Genomic DNA, 15,458 nt, shown 5'->3' with positions numbered 1-15,458 from the left:
TGATTTTATTCTAGGAGAATTGGTTAAGGAATAATGAATTATGAGCCTAGAAAAATAATGGGAATTTTCGGAGCAAAAATACGAATTTTTACCCACTAGGGGTATTTTCGTAATTTGCTGTTGGGATTGATAATTTGCATCACACTGAGGGACATTAAGTTAATTTGGGTGCAATTGAGGTATAGAAACTGAAAAGAATTAAATTGGAGTTTAAACGAACCCGTTAGGAATTTAATCGGGTGATAAGACGAATTAGGCTAATACCGAATTTAGATAGTTACCAGTGCATTTTTGCATTCCATATCATGCATTGATAGTCCAAATTAGTTTAATTTTGATTTAGTACCAACTTAGTGAAATTCTCGATTTTGTACTGTGTCAAGGTGGTGAGTCTTCCAATAAAGGCAAGAAAATTGCATCCGAGGACCAGTAGACAGAGTGCTTCGAAAGTCTGCATTCTAGACATAGTGAGTAAACTTATTATCGTCTTAATTATCTAGAGTAGTTTTATACAACTATGTGATTTTATGAAAAATGGGTTTAAATGGTAAATTATTATGTTTTAAGGGAAATTGTGATTTTATAAAATGATTTTATAAATTTTATGAAAAATCGAATATTGGTTTTGAAAATAGAGTAATTGGAGACTGCTAGTTTGTGTTGCAAATTTATGGTTCTGAATTGAATGGCTTATGACAATAAATGAGCATGAATGGCTAAACTGATTTTGGTGTTATAATTATTTATACTGTGTATTCAGCCTTGAGAGGCTAGGTTGCGATAAATTGCCATGACATGCTAGAATGAATTTTATTGATTGGTGGATTATATATTAATTATTTACTGCAGAGGGGGTTCCGTGGGCCAGCCTATTAGAGGGGCACGGTAAACTCCATTATATTATTACCTCGAACGGAGAGGCGCGTAGGGTATCTCCTGGGGTATAGCTTAGGGTTCACTTCACGCCAAACCACCACGTGAAGGGGAACTCAGCCAACGCCAAAGAACGGCCGTATTTTTTTCAAACAAAAATATATTTTAAGTGTACACAAAATTTTAACAGCCTTGGCGGACTCGGTTGGATGCCCTGCGCAAGGTATCACTGAGTATGAGTTTTGGCACGAGCCAAAGTTTTAAGAAATTCATAAGCCAAGTTGATTTCTCGATTTTTATGGATTGATTTTATTTGGTTGAAATGAGTTGAAAGGTAATGAAATTACAGTATGATGATTTATTTTAATTGTCTCCATTTACTCGACTTTAGATAGTTTAGATGGTATCTGTTTACTCACTGGGATTTTATAATCTCACCACCCTCATTTCTTCACATTTCAGGCTCAGGGAATTCCATAGTTAGCTGACTTGAACAAGGACTTTCATTTGGACTCGAATCGGTAAAAGCTGTAGGTTTCCAGCTTCCGATGCATTTTGGATAGATATGGGCCCACGTGTCACTGTAAAAGAAATTTTATGCTTTGGTTATTTGCTTTATAGTATATATGAATATAATTGTCTTTTACGCTATAAGAATTATGTACCGATAGTTTTATGAAAATTATTTTACAAGAAAATAGTTTATTTTATTGAATTTTTTATCATATTCAAATGGTCAAATTTTCACTTCAAATGAACGTTTTAGATACTTAATTTTTTTAATCATTAAATATATATTTTCGGCTTACCTACTACATTTTTAGCAAGTTTCGAGGTTTTCGATAAAAATGACGAAAATGCCCCTGTGAGCAAAGAAAAAAAAACAATATGTTATGTTATGATTTGGAAATGATTTGTAATCCTTCGTATTTTGATTATTTGATAACTATTGCTCACCGGGGAAGTGCGAAAGCTGATATGAGAGCCTTGCGAGGTTTCGATCGACATTCGGGGTGAAGAATGTTTGTCGAGGCTTCGCGGCGGTTGTCACGGGCTCGATGGGGAGTTCCGGGTCGTGACATGAAGAGAGACAACTTTTGGATATTCAAGAGATTGAAAGTTGAGGTAGAAACTCGAAAAGCAAAGTTAAAATTAATTTTTTATTTTCTACCTTAGCTTTTATTTTTCTTGTTACTCTTAATGGTTGAAATTTATATAATGTTATTTTTCTTTGCAATTATGCGTAGTTAATGTTCTTTTTCTAGGATTGCAATTAAACTCACATGTAGTCTAAATTTTTAATCTCTTTCTTGCATATCTTTAATGAGATTGAGTTGTTCATTCCAATTTATTCTTAATTCTTTTTAATTGATTGGCCACCAATTAAATTGATCTAGGAACCTAAACAAACTTGAGAAAGAGAGTTTAATGTAGACTAAAATTGAGATAACAAATGATCATAATAATTGATTTGTGTATAGGATATGGATATACTTATATGCCATATGTAGTCAGAATTAAAGCCTAAACTTAATGAGTCTGTTTTAATTTCAAATCACGTAGGGATATAGTGATTTGGTTGAAATATATATTTTTATAAGACGAGTTCGGAGATTCGTATAAATAATTGAAGACTCTAGGTTAGTAATTCAACCCATTGAAATAAGTTAGAAAAGAGAGGTAAGATTTAGATGAAGTGTGAGGGATATTGTAATCCTAGACTTGTTTGATTTGCTCTTTACCCAATTTTCTTATTGCTTTCGTTTTTAATTAAATTAGTTTTAGTTGAGTAATTTTTAGTTTAATTAGAATTCAGATTTTAATTAGTTGAATAAAACAAAATTGTTCTAATTGTAGTACTTAGTAAAATTTTAGATCAATTCTTTGTGGGATCGATACTCTATTTGCTTATATACTATCTGTTCGATACGTATACTTGCGTAGTAGAATTTTAACTGACAGTTACCCTTTGTTACATATTTCTCTTTAGTGGTTTATTATTGTAATGTTATACGTGGTCTGCTTTCAAAAAATTATTATGTATAAACTTTCTTTGAGTTTTTTAACATTCAATTGCTGTTTTTGATCAATTTTTTCAAAGTCATAGTTTATATAAGTTGCTTATGGAAATTATTATGGATTTCATTGTCAATTTGAGTTTAGTAAGGAATCACTTTTGTTTGTTTTGTGTTTTTCGTTTGTTTTTTTGATTGATTGTTATGCTTTTCATCTTTTGTGCTAATCTAGACTCAAAATTGTTCTTCCTATTTTTCTATGTACTCTGTTTTTTTAAACTCAAAATTTATACAAGTAGCTTATGGAAGTTATTATGATTTTCAATGCAAATTTCAATTCATTTAAGATACAGTTTTATGCACTCATGTATGGTATTTGTTTTTTATAACTGAACCATTGCTAAGCCTTGTTTGTTGCTTTCTATTTTTTATGGACTCATGTATGGCATTTGTTTTTTCTATTGGCTTAAAATATCAATGTTATATATTGTTATTGATGATTAAATTTTGGATTGGAAACAATCCTTCTCATTGTTAAGGGAAGGATCGGTCGTTAAACAAAATCAAGATCTTTTTTTAGCTGTAAGAAGGATGTTTATTCTTTACAAAATTTCATCATCCTCTGACAGTGCAACCAGTGTTAACTCAATACAAGTAGGTAAGTGTATGCATTGAAATTCGACTACTAGTGTTTCAAATCAAAAGGGTAGCAAATTTGCCTTCTAATTATTTTTGTGTTCTTTCTCTATTATACTATTTTTCCTCTTAAACTTTGCATGGTTTTTGTTTACTATGTTTTGTTATTTTTGCCTTTTTTTACATATTTTTGTTCGGTGGTGTATAAATTATGAACTTAATGTTCTTATGTTTGTCTCATTATAATTTGGCATTTGTTTGTTATTTTGCAATGAGCGCATTGATTTGTGATTTTATGTTTAGACAAGTGATCAACACATTTTGCAAAGGCTTTAAAATAACTTTTGTCTTTAATTGTAGTGTATCATTTGTTTACACTGTTTTTACAGTCTGTTAATTTGTTTTTTTTTAAATCAATTTTTATGCAAATTGGTTTTGGGAAATTAGAATGATATTTATGGCAAATTTTACGCATTCCATACCCAAACTATAAACTTTATTAGATACAATAAATTGAAATTATGATCATTATCTATAATAAAAGAAAGATAAATACAACTATATATTTAATGTCAGGTTTCAAGTCATTTGAAAAACTAAATGTGTTATCATGTGATTAAACGTTTTGCTATTCTATATCACCTATTTATAAGATAGAATTGAACATTGCAATTGAAAATGATGATCTTAGCTGAAACAAAAAATCATGATGACCAATACTGTTTATGATTTTATTATCCGATGACATTATTAACAATAGTTGATGGAAAGTTATTAGATTATTTGCACATATTTATTGTTGCAAATAATGCTCTGATTTGATATACATTTTATGTTATGTTTAAAACATCATGATGAATTTCTTTTGCTATGTAAAATTTTACATCAAATCATACAAATTATTATTAATTATTTTTAGTTAGCATGCGTTATAGGACTTGAGTTAATTTGCTTTCTTTATTGTTTTGCAATTGTTCCATTTATTTGTGATACAGTGTTGAGAAGAGCTATTACTAGATTTTGTACAGGTTTTTCACAGAATTTACTTTTCAATTACAATCCATTATTTGCTTCTGTTATTTTGATTAGTTTATCGAATCACTTTATTTAAATCAGTGTTTACAATGTTGCTTATATCAATTATTCTGATATTGTGACATATTTATCTACAAATATGTTTAGTTGATATTTATGCTTAATCTGTACCATGCTTGATTATTTCTATTATTTTTGTGTTCAAATCATTTGCAATGATAAAGTGTAAATTTTCTAAACCTGTGCCATTACCAATCAACACCCAAGTTGTCAAAAAGCTTTTCCCAGAGGTCACACTAGAAAAACAGTCCAACGAAAGCAAAAAAAAAAAAAAAATCCCCAACCAAAACACACAAAATTAGGTAAAAATCGATATAACCATCCATTTCCAATCTAGCATTCACATAACAACTACTAATACAAATCTTACTAAAACAACTAAACCCTAAATTTTATGAAATTAAATGAAATCAAATTTTGATTATTATTCGTGATAGGACAAGTGTGGAACCTATTATATATTGATTGTTCTTTTAGGTATTTCATTCTTTGTCTATCTTTTTTTTTTTTTTGTTTAAGAAGATGCCTTTACTATTATGTGCTTTATTTTTTTGTTATCGCTGGTGGCATGAATTCCCACACCAAGTTTTTATATGTTTAGATGTTTTCTACATATATTTTTTGTTATGCATGAAAAAGCGTATTCACAATATAATTTTAAGGTGTGAGTCTATTACTTTTTGTTGATATTTTTGCAAAGTGTGTGGTTTAATTTCTGTATGGTGCCTTTTTTTTAATACATAATTGTTATTATAGATCATTTCTAAATACTACAAATAGGAAATACTACAATGCTGCAATTTAAAACACTCTTGTAACTTTGTTTATAACTTTCTCTTTTTTGTATCAAACAACATATATTTTATCTATTACCTTCCTTACAGTTTTTTATGCATATCATTTTGCTTTTTCTTTTCCTCTTCCTTTCCTATTTATACATTTCTCAAATTTTATTCTTACTTTCTTTGCTTTTCTTGCCTAGGACATTCAAGAATTTTTTTATGTGCAAAACATTTTTTTGTGCACTATTTCATTTGTCAATGATTTTGTATTCTATATTTTTAATATTTCTCTGACAATTTTTTTCTAAAAATAATGAATATTTGTCTTTAGTTTCTCTATGAGAATCAATAGATCAATATTATTGATTGTATAATAACTGCTTTCTATAACGGTTCTTGCATTATTATTATTATTTCCTCTATCATAACTTTTGCCTTGCTTTTTTCATAATATACTTATGATATGTCAAAAGGATAACATAGAATTAATTAGGTACCATATTAAATGGGCATTATGAGGGTGCTAACACTTTTCTCACACGTACCTATATTTTTAAATCTAGCTTGTTTCATAGACTAGAATCTATCTTTCTAAATGAACCTAAGTCAAGCTTAGGACCTCATTAAAAAGTATAGATTCACTTAAATGACCAATCACACCTAAACAAGAAAAAGATTAGTGACGAATTCTCTTTCAGGTCAAACGGTTGAGTTTACAGACTCACACATTATGACAGTAAACATATTGTTTCCTCTCCAATTAATCTTCTTCTAACGAGTTCATGCTTTATTGCGACTTTACCCACATTAATTGTCAAATGAAAATTTCTACTATGAACGGAGCATATCTTAGCTAGATTTTTTGCCAAAGTTCTTCTATTTGAAACCACATATATAAGGTAAGTCAAAAAAAAGATTTAGAGGAATACATACCACTCATAGTAGCTTTTCAAATCACCCAATCCGTCATGGATTCAATAATAATCTACTCTTGCAATTGACTCTAAAGTCAAATCTATTGTTTAAATTCTCATCAAAATAATTGTTAGCATAACTCGATCTTCCATTGTCAAATGTTGTTATTCCATTCACCAAAATCACATAGCTTGCCATCTTTATTGAGTGATAAAGTAAAAATACAAGGGAATTCTTGCTTTAAAACTTGCCTTTCCATCCATTCATCGTGCCAAAAGGAGATCGATTTTCCATTACCTACAACAATTTAAAAGGTAGCTGAAACTTGCAAAAAAAAAAAATTATTAGTAGGTGAAAGTGGAGAAATAATATTTTTCCAAAGATTCGAGCATTTACGAGTGACATCAACATTGGGCAAAAAGGTACTCGATTCATAACCATTCTTTGTTATCAATATTTCACTCCACATTTTGTCCCATTTGTTAGCTTTGAGTTACATTATGTCTTAATTTGATAAAAATCACATGTTTTCTTAAACTTAGTGTCAAGCATTTGAAATTGTCTCAAATATATTTTTAATCTCCTAAGGTTCCATATTTGTTTGAAAAACTATGCATCAATAGAAAACATTTTATAAGCTTTCGAACAATGAATATTCAGCTAAGAATGCAAGAGCAAACATGCCTTGAAATATTATTTGAATGTAGGAACAAAGTAAGGAGGAAGTAGTAGAAGAGAAGTGCCAAAAAGCTAAGGAAACCTCCAAACACAACCCAAGAGTCAATCCTAAAAAAGCTCGAGTTGATCCAAAGGTTGAAAAAGTGCAAAACTTGAAGATTATAAACCCATAGTCAACCCTAAAGTGCTCATAGTCGACCTTTTTCTAGAAAGCCCAAGAAAATCATGTTTTGAACAAACATAATCAACCTCGACAAGTCAAAAGTAAGGAAAAGTCAACTTTACACAACCATAGTTGACTATAAAGGAATCATAGTTGACTATAATCACTTAGGCTTGCAAGAAACATGCTATTGAGAAATGGATCGACTAAAGAAAGGTTATATTCGACTATTAAAGCCCTAATTTAAGAAATTTGAAGAACATAGTCGACCCTAGGAGCGTTGTAGTTGACTCTCAAGCTTCAGCAATAGTCAGATTTGATTTAAACATGTGTCTAACGGCTTTAGATATTGCCCCAGCTATAAATAGACGCATTTGAGCCATTTTGAAGTAAGAGAATACCTAAGCCAAAGCTTCAAACCCTAGAAAGACCTTCAAAAGCTCATCTTCACTCTCTAGCATCTTTTTAAGTCTTCCACCAAGCTTACAAAGTTGAATATTTTCTTCATTTGAGCTGATTTTTCTTCTCTCACTACTCATAAGCTAAAATCTCTAGCACCTAACTTTTGTGAGGCTAATCTTTGCTATTATTCCTATGTACACATATCTTGTGAAGGTTCTAGTTTAACCTTGAAAAGCTATTTATGAGAGTTTGTGGTTGAGCCTTTAAAAACCATTGATGGTGGGTTACTGCTTCATCCCGTTAAAAGCAAGTATCCTTTTGTGAATTGTGTAAAGGTTATCACTTGATCTTGTGAAAAAGCATTTAAGCCATTTTGAAGTAAGAGAAGACTTGTGCCAAAGCTTCAAACCCTAAAGAGACCTTCAAAAGCTCATCTTCACTCTCTAGCATCTTTTTAGTCTTCCACCAAGCTTACAAAGTTGAATACTTTCTTCATTTGAGTTGATTTTTCTTCTCTCACTACTCTTAAGCTAAAATCTCTAGCATCTAGCCTTTGTGAGGTAAATCTTTGCTATTATTCCCATGTACACACATCTTCTAAAGGTTCTAGTTTAACCTTGAAAAGCTATTTATGAGGGTTTATGGTTGAGCCTTTAAAAACCATTGATGGTGGGTTATTGCTTCATCCTATTAAAAGCAAGTATCCCTTTGTGGATTGTGCAAGGGTTATCGTTTAATCTCATGAAAAAACCATTGTAAGGGTTATCTCTTGATCTTGTGAAAAACCAAGAATCCCTTTTATGGATTGTGTAAGGGTTATTGCTTTGTCCCTTTGAAAAGTAAGAATCTTTGATAATGGATTGAAATTCCTTAATTACTAAGGGAGTGGATGTAGGCATCGAAAAAGCAAAACTATTATAAATTTCTTGTGTCTCTTTTTAATTTTTTGCATTATTAATAGTTATTTGTATTTGCCTTAGGAAAATAGTTTTATATTGAATTATTGTTTAACACTTAGAAAAATATATTTCTTTTTACTTTTCATAGCTAGCATTTAATATAGGAAAAATATTTATCTTGATATGTTGTTTTTGTGCTTAAGTGATTTATTTTTGAAAATTATTTTTGATGCTAAACGATATTTTTTGGTGAAAAAGTTTTGATCTTGATAACTAGATTTTCAAAGAAATTTTTATAAATACCAATTCACCTCCCTCTTGGTATATTTCACTTTGAGACTTTTACACTATCACTATTCATTCCCAAATCTCCATATCCATTTGTTGAGCAAGGAGCAATTTTTTATTTCTAAATCAATTAAACCAAAACCTCCCATATTTCTATGTTTACAAACAGGTCTCGGTTAATATAATAAAGCTTCCCATTCTATCCCGCTCCACACCATAGAAATCTCCATTGAATTTTGATCATTTCATTCTTGAGACCTAACAACTTTTTGAATAATGACATGTAAAATATGAGTAGCTACTCAACATTGATTTTACCAAAGTAACTCAACCTCCCAATGAAAGCATTTTTAATTTCCATCTAGCCAATTTTGCTTCAAAGTGATCTACCACAGGTTACCATATTTTCATCGATGTATAACTAGCTCTCGATGAAAACCCCAAATAAGTTGTTAGGAATGTACCAACCTTGCAACGTACTCATGCTACCCATGTTTTAAGCAAATTGGAATTGACTCCCACTCCAAAAAGATTACTCTTCTAAAAATTAATCTTTAATTCCAAAACTATCTGAAAACGTCTCAAAACCTGTTTCATGTTTAGCAAACATTCTAAATTAGGTTTACAGAATAGCATAATATCATCAATATATTGTAAATGGGAAAGTCTTAAACCTTTGTCTCCAATTGATATACCACTACATGTGTTTTGCCCTAACTTTCACTATTATATAGCTAAAAGCTTCTGCTACCATGTTAAATAGAAAAAGAGACAACGAACATCCTTATCGAAGATCGCTCAGCAACTTAATAGGTTAGTAAGAAAGTCATTAACCAGAATAGATACTTAGGCCATTGATATGCAACATAATAATATATATCAATAATTTTTTTTGTAATCCTGTGTTATAAAATTAGATGGCACTCGAAAATATAGTTGAAATATTTTTCAAACTTAAAACTAAATCATATATTATTTATTAATTAAATCAATTAATTAGATTGGTTTCAAGCTTAAAATTCATGTCCAAGCCCGACTTGAATTGGCTAGGCTCGTAAGTTTGAACTAGTAGTCCAACATAGTAGTGTATTAATTATCTAGCGTGGCCCAGTCAGAAGATATTATTATATTAATAAATTATATATTTTTATTTAATTTTAATTTAAAAATTTATTTAAAAACATAAAAATATGAATATAATATATTTTTCCTTATTTTGATAATAAAATATAGCATAAACAGATGGACTGGGCTAGGCTCGGGCCTAGGCCTAGGTTTTCAATGTTTCCAGCAAGCCTAATCTGGCCTGACCCTTACTAGAAACCTTTAGTACATGATAATATTGATTTTTAATCTTGATATTTTTGCTCAATTTTTTTTAATTTTGACAAAAATGAAAAGAATAAAATTAATTTAATTAAATAGTAATGAAATTTATAAAAAAAAATCTATGAAATCAAATTTACTGCTGTCATATATATTTAAAATTTAATGTATTGAGTTAATGTATATTGAAATCGGAAAATCAAAGTTAATAAATTTGGAAGTGTCGAATAGGTTGGATTAAGTTCAATGTTTTTTTTTTTCTTTTATAATTGGGAGAGAGGGCATTCGAACCCTACTCTTTACACAGAGGATCATACACCAACCAATGAGCTAAATACTCATGTGCGGATTAAGTTCAATGTTGATGAGGCATCAGTTGGTAATTTAGGTAAGGTAGGAATTGGAGCAATTTTACAGGACACTAGTGGTGAAACACTCATGAAATTTTATAAAAATGTGGGAGTATGTGATGCCAATCATGTAGAGATTTTGACCATTTGTGAAGCCTTTTTCACTGTTCAGCAGATGCTTAAAAAATTTATAATTTAAATTATGAGTTGAAAGTGATATGCTAAATGCAGCTGATAAAATACTTTGGAATTTTAGTTTAATACACGTTTTACGGGAGACAAATTCCAAGACTGATGAGCTGGCCAAATAGGGTGTGTTAAGGGAGGCTGATCATATTGAATTTAATGGAGTGTAAGAGTCATGGATGATATAGATTACTTGATTTTGTAGAAATATGAGTGAAGTAGGAGGTTCGGTTTTAATTTAATCCGAATGTAAGGGCCATTCAAATTTTGAGAAGTTGTACTCGTTTGGGTCTCTATTTGAGGTGATTGAGTTGGGATTTTAAACGAGTGTTGGGATTTTCTGAGAAATGATGGTTTTGGGCAGGTTTAATATCCCACAGTGGATATCTTAGTGAGCTGATTTTTCACTAGTGTTTGGATATCCCTATATCCAAGCTTTTTGCTCTTAGGGATTTATGCATTTTATTTATTTATTTTTGTATTTCAATTTCCTTGTAGCAATAAGTTCAAAGTATTTTTCTTTAACATCTAGCAATAAAATTGTGTAATTCTCAAAAAAAAAAAAATTGGGAATGTAGTTTATGTTACTTTAAAAGTTCATGACAACCTTAAATGGAAGCAATGATTGAAAATTAAGTTAAACATACTTTATTGGAGGAAAGTAAATCATATAAAATCAAAAGATAATGCATACTACATATATGAAGGAATTAATTTACTTACCAAGTATCGTGTACTGATTGAGTAATTTAGGCGAACAAGAGGGATGGATAATCAATTGCATTGCGTTGCTAGAATAAATGGAAAGTTAAACAAATTTCTTTTTCATTTATTTTTTTCCGTACAAAAGGAAAGTAAACAAAATTCTTCGATGAATTTAAACCCTAAATATAGAAAACAAAAATCAAATACAATGAGTACGCATGATATTTAGGAGAAACTTAGGGTGATTTGGTGTAATAAATTAACCAAATCAATGAAATAAAAAAAAATGATGAAATCATGAAAATCATTTATTTGATTCTCTAATGACACAAAGAATGTGTTGATTAGCAATCAAATTTCGCGAATTAAGGAAGTCCGCTTCACAAGTTCTAGAACATTTAGATCAAAATCTTCTCTCATCTATTGTCTTCCAAAATAGAAAAAAGAAAAAAACATACAGACAAGAAAAGAAAAAAAATTCCCATTGACGTCACATTGAATGTTTGGTCTAAATTTGTATAATACCTAAAAAATTTTTAAATAGTTGATTAATGTGTAAAATAATAAGTGATATTTTAATTAATGGTAACTAGTAACAAATGATTATTTAATTCAAAATAAAAGCATAAGAACTTAATTGAACATAACACAAGAATAAGAATTTATTTAAATTTTTGTGGATAGTTCAGAATTTTTATTAAGTGTTTATAATTAATTATTGAATTTATATTTAATAACATTATCGATATATAACAATGACTGAGAATATAAAAGGTATATTTAGAAATCCACAATTAATTTCTACATCTCAGAGTACAATTCCAACTAGTAAAGAGGTTAAGTGGCAAGCTTCTGAAGCTGGTTGGTTAAAATTCAACGTGAATAGCTCAACTGTAGGAAATCCAGGTCCAGTAGAATTGGCGGTGTGTTGCGGAATCATGATGGTTCGATTTTACTCAAATTTTCTGAAGTTATAGGTGAAGGGGATGCAAGCTTAACATAAATTTTGGCCATTGAGAAAGCTTTTCTTTTATTTACTAGCTTCATGGATCATCAATACTCTAATTTGTGGGTGGAAAGTGATTCCTTGAATGCTGTAAATTGGGTGAATAATCCTCTTAATTCTCCCTGGGAGATTTGTACTGCACTGAATTCAGATTATTAACTTGCAAAAGGAAATTAAATACCATGCTGGAAATTATCATATATTTTGAGAAGTGGGAATAGTTTAGCCCATCATTTGGCTAAGGAGCTAGGGTGCTTTGAATGGTAACATATCATCCAAAGTTTCTGAAATTTAGGAGTTCCTTTGCTGTTGGACTTCTTTTGCAGCAGGCTGTGACGAGTTTGAATTTTAAACTGATGTATATTTCTTTTATGCTTGGACTCATTTTGTGTAAGGAGACACATGCAGTACACGAAGGTTCGGACATATATATCTATTTGCATGTAGGTGGGACAAACAAATTAATATGTCCTAATTCTGCAGCTTCACATGCAACATTGTAGTTCGGAATCGGATATACTACAATTTGGGACAACATGACACTAGTTTTTTCGACATTTTAATCTCTGCGCTGTGAGTTAATATGTTCAAATAGCTTAACTAGTTTAGGGCTGGATATCCTTACATTTAGCCTACTTGGTCTAAGGGGTTTTTATTTATTTCCCCTTGTATTTTTATTTCATTGTAAATAAATCCTAAGGTATTTTAGTTATGGCAATCAGCAATAAAATTACATATTTTTTCTAAAAAATTATTGCTTGATTACATAATGTCATCTCCTAAATATACAAACTTAACAAATTATTTTCTTTTTATGAAATTATTTTATTTTATGATCCGAACATTCAGTTAGATAAATAATCAGCCATCATTTAATTGCCAGCCAGCATATATATATATATATATATTCCTTAATTTCCTTTGGTTGGATCTTCTAATTTTTTGCATATTATATTTGTACTTATTCATTTGTTCAATAAGTCATTATTAAATTATCATCACTTTTATTATTATGTAATTTCAGAAGTTCACTGCTTTTATTATTTCAATGAATCTACTTATTTTGTAACTATATATGTCATTTTTTTTGACTGGTACTATATATGTAATTTGATTCATAAATAATTCATTGTTTTTTATTATTTTATTAAACTTATTTGCTTTGATATAGCTTCTTAATTAATAGTTAGGAGTAGATTTTCTCACTATTAACATAATAATAATCTCACTATTTATTTCTCTAATTTTAAAGATTTTAAAATTTCCCCTGAAAGAAATACCTGAATTAATCACACTGTTAATTTAACAAATTAATTTAATTACTTTTTAATTCCTCACTGCATCACGATAATAAATATGCTTTTATTAGGATTGATTTTCTTATGTTTCTTCTATAATTAATTACGGAATCAATTAATATCAATATTTATGAACTTTCCTAATCTACCTTATTATACCATGATTGAACCCATTTCCTTAAGTAAAATAAGAGAAAAAAATGACTATTAGTTTAACCTTTAACCTTAATTTCTACTATTTTTTTTTTCAAATCAAACTAATAACTTAATTGTTTTTGGTTCAAAGTTTTTCACTAAAACCTCGAAAAAAAGAACAAGAAGTTATCACAGTTCGCCACCGAGAGACGAAGAATCTTTATCCAAGACCATGGATAACTGTAGCACGGCTTTCAGTAGTAATTCTCAAACTCCAATGTTAAGCCATCCTCCTGTGAGCCGCTACAATTTCTCTATCTCTCTGCCACAAAATCTGTTTCGTCGCAGCAAGTGGGGTCGTAAACTTGATGATGATGCATTAGCACAAGCTTTGATGGATTGTAAGAATCCAACTGAAGGATTGGAGAATTATGAGGAGTGGACTGTTGATCTGAAAAGGCTGGTCATGGGTGTAGCGTTTGCTGAAGGAACTTTCGGGAAGTTATTTAGAGGAAAATATAATGGAGAGGATGTTGCGATCAAGATATTAGAGCGACCAGCAGATAAACCTGAGATTGCACAGGCTCTGGAGCGGCAGTTTCAGCAAGAAGTTATGATACTTGCGACACTGAATCATCCAAATGTTGTGCAGTTTATAGGAGCATGCCGTAAGCCAATGGTTTGGGGCATTGTCACAGCATACGCAAAGGGAGGCTCAGTTCGACAGTTTTTGAAAAACAGGCAGAATCGTCCGATGCCATTGAAGTTGACAGTGAAGCAAGCATTAGATGTTGCAAAAGGGATGGCATATATTCATGGACTCGGGTTCATTCACAGGGATTTGAAGTCAGATAACCTTTTAATTGCGGCAGATAAATCGATAAAGATTGCGGATTTTGGCGTTGCACGTATTCAAGTTCATTCCGAGGGAATGACACCCCACACAGGAACATACCGTTGGATGGCCCCGGAGATGATTCAAAACTGGCCTTACACGCAAAAGGTAGATGTTTATAGCTTTGGAATCGTACTTTGGGAACTGATCACCGGCTTGCTTCCTTTCCAAGGAATGACAGCACTGCAGGCAGCTGCTTGCGTGGTTCAAAATGGTGCAAGGCCAGCCATTCCCAAGGATTGTCTCCCTATTCTGAGTGAAATAATGACCCGTTGCTGGGACGCCAACCCTGAAGTCCGCCCTCCTTTTTCCGACGTTGTGAATATGCTCGAGACTGCTGAAACTGAGGTCATGACAACTGTTCGCAAGGCTCGCTTCAGGTGCTGCATGACTCAACCAATGATAGTCGACTGATGGACAGCTTTTAATTAATTAACTTACAACTTTCTTTTAGGAATTACAATTTTCTTCTTTCTCCTCCTCTATTTAGCAGTTTTTGGGCTTTGTTCTGAATGTGAATGTTGGAGTTTTACTAGTTTTCTTTAACTTTGTTTCTGGATTTGGTGTTTTGATGAATGAGATTTTAGATTGCTGTCTCACTTGCTGCAATTTTGTTTTAACTTAAATTATTTAGACATTTTGATTGAATTTTATGAATAAAATAATTTTAATAATAACCTTCGATCTTATGAATCAAATAGCAAAGACAGATTAAACGCATTTAAAAACTTCATGACAATGAAAATGTATGTCGCAAAGACAGGTGATCGAGGATGTGATACATTTGAATTCATTTCTAAAATAATTATCT

The 15,458-nt window shown here is 30.7% G+C and overlaps 1 pseudogene; it reads left to right on the top strand.

The window, feature by feature from the left end:
- The first annotated feature begins 12,068 nt into the window (after window positions 1-12,068).
- Window positions 12,069-15,061, top strand: LOC18589403 (serine/threonine-protein kinase STY13 pseudogene; annotated as a pseudogene).
- Window positions 15,062-15,458: the final 397 nt, after the last annotated feature.

Source organism: Theobroma cacao, chromosome 9, assembly GCF_053813885.1.
Source record: "Theobroma cacao isolate CCN51 chromosome 9, ASM5381388v1, whole genome shotgun sequence".
In the NCBI taxonomy this organism is placed as follows: domain Eukaryota; kingdom Viridiplantae; phylum Streptophyta; class Magnoliopsida; order Malvales; family Malvaceae; genus Theobroma; species Theobroma cacao.
This window is presented reverse-complemented; position numbering and strand designations above follow the sequence as displayed.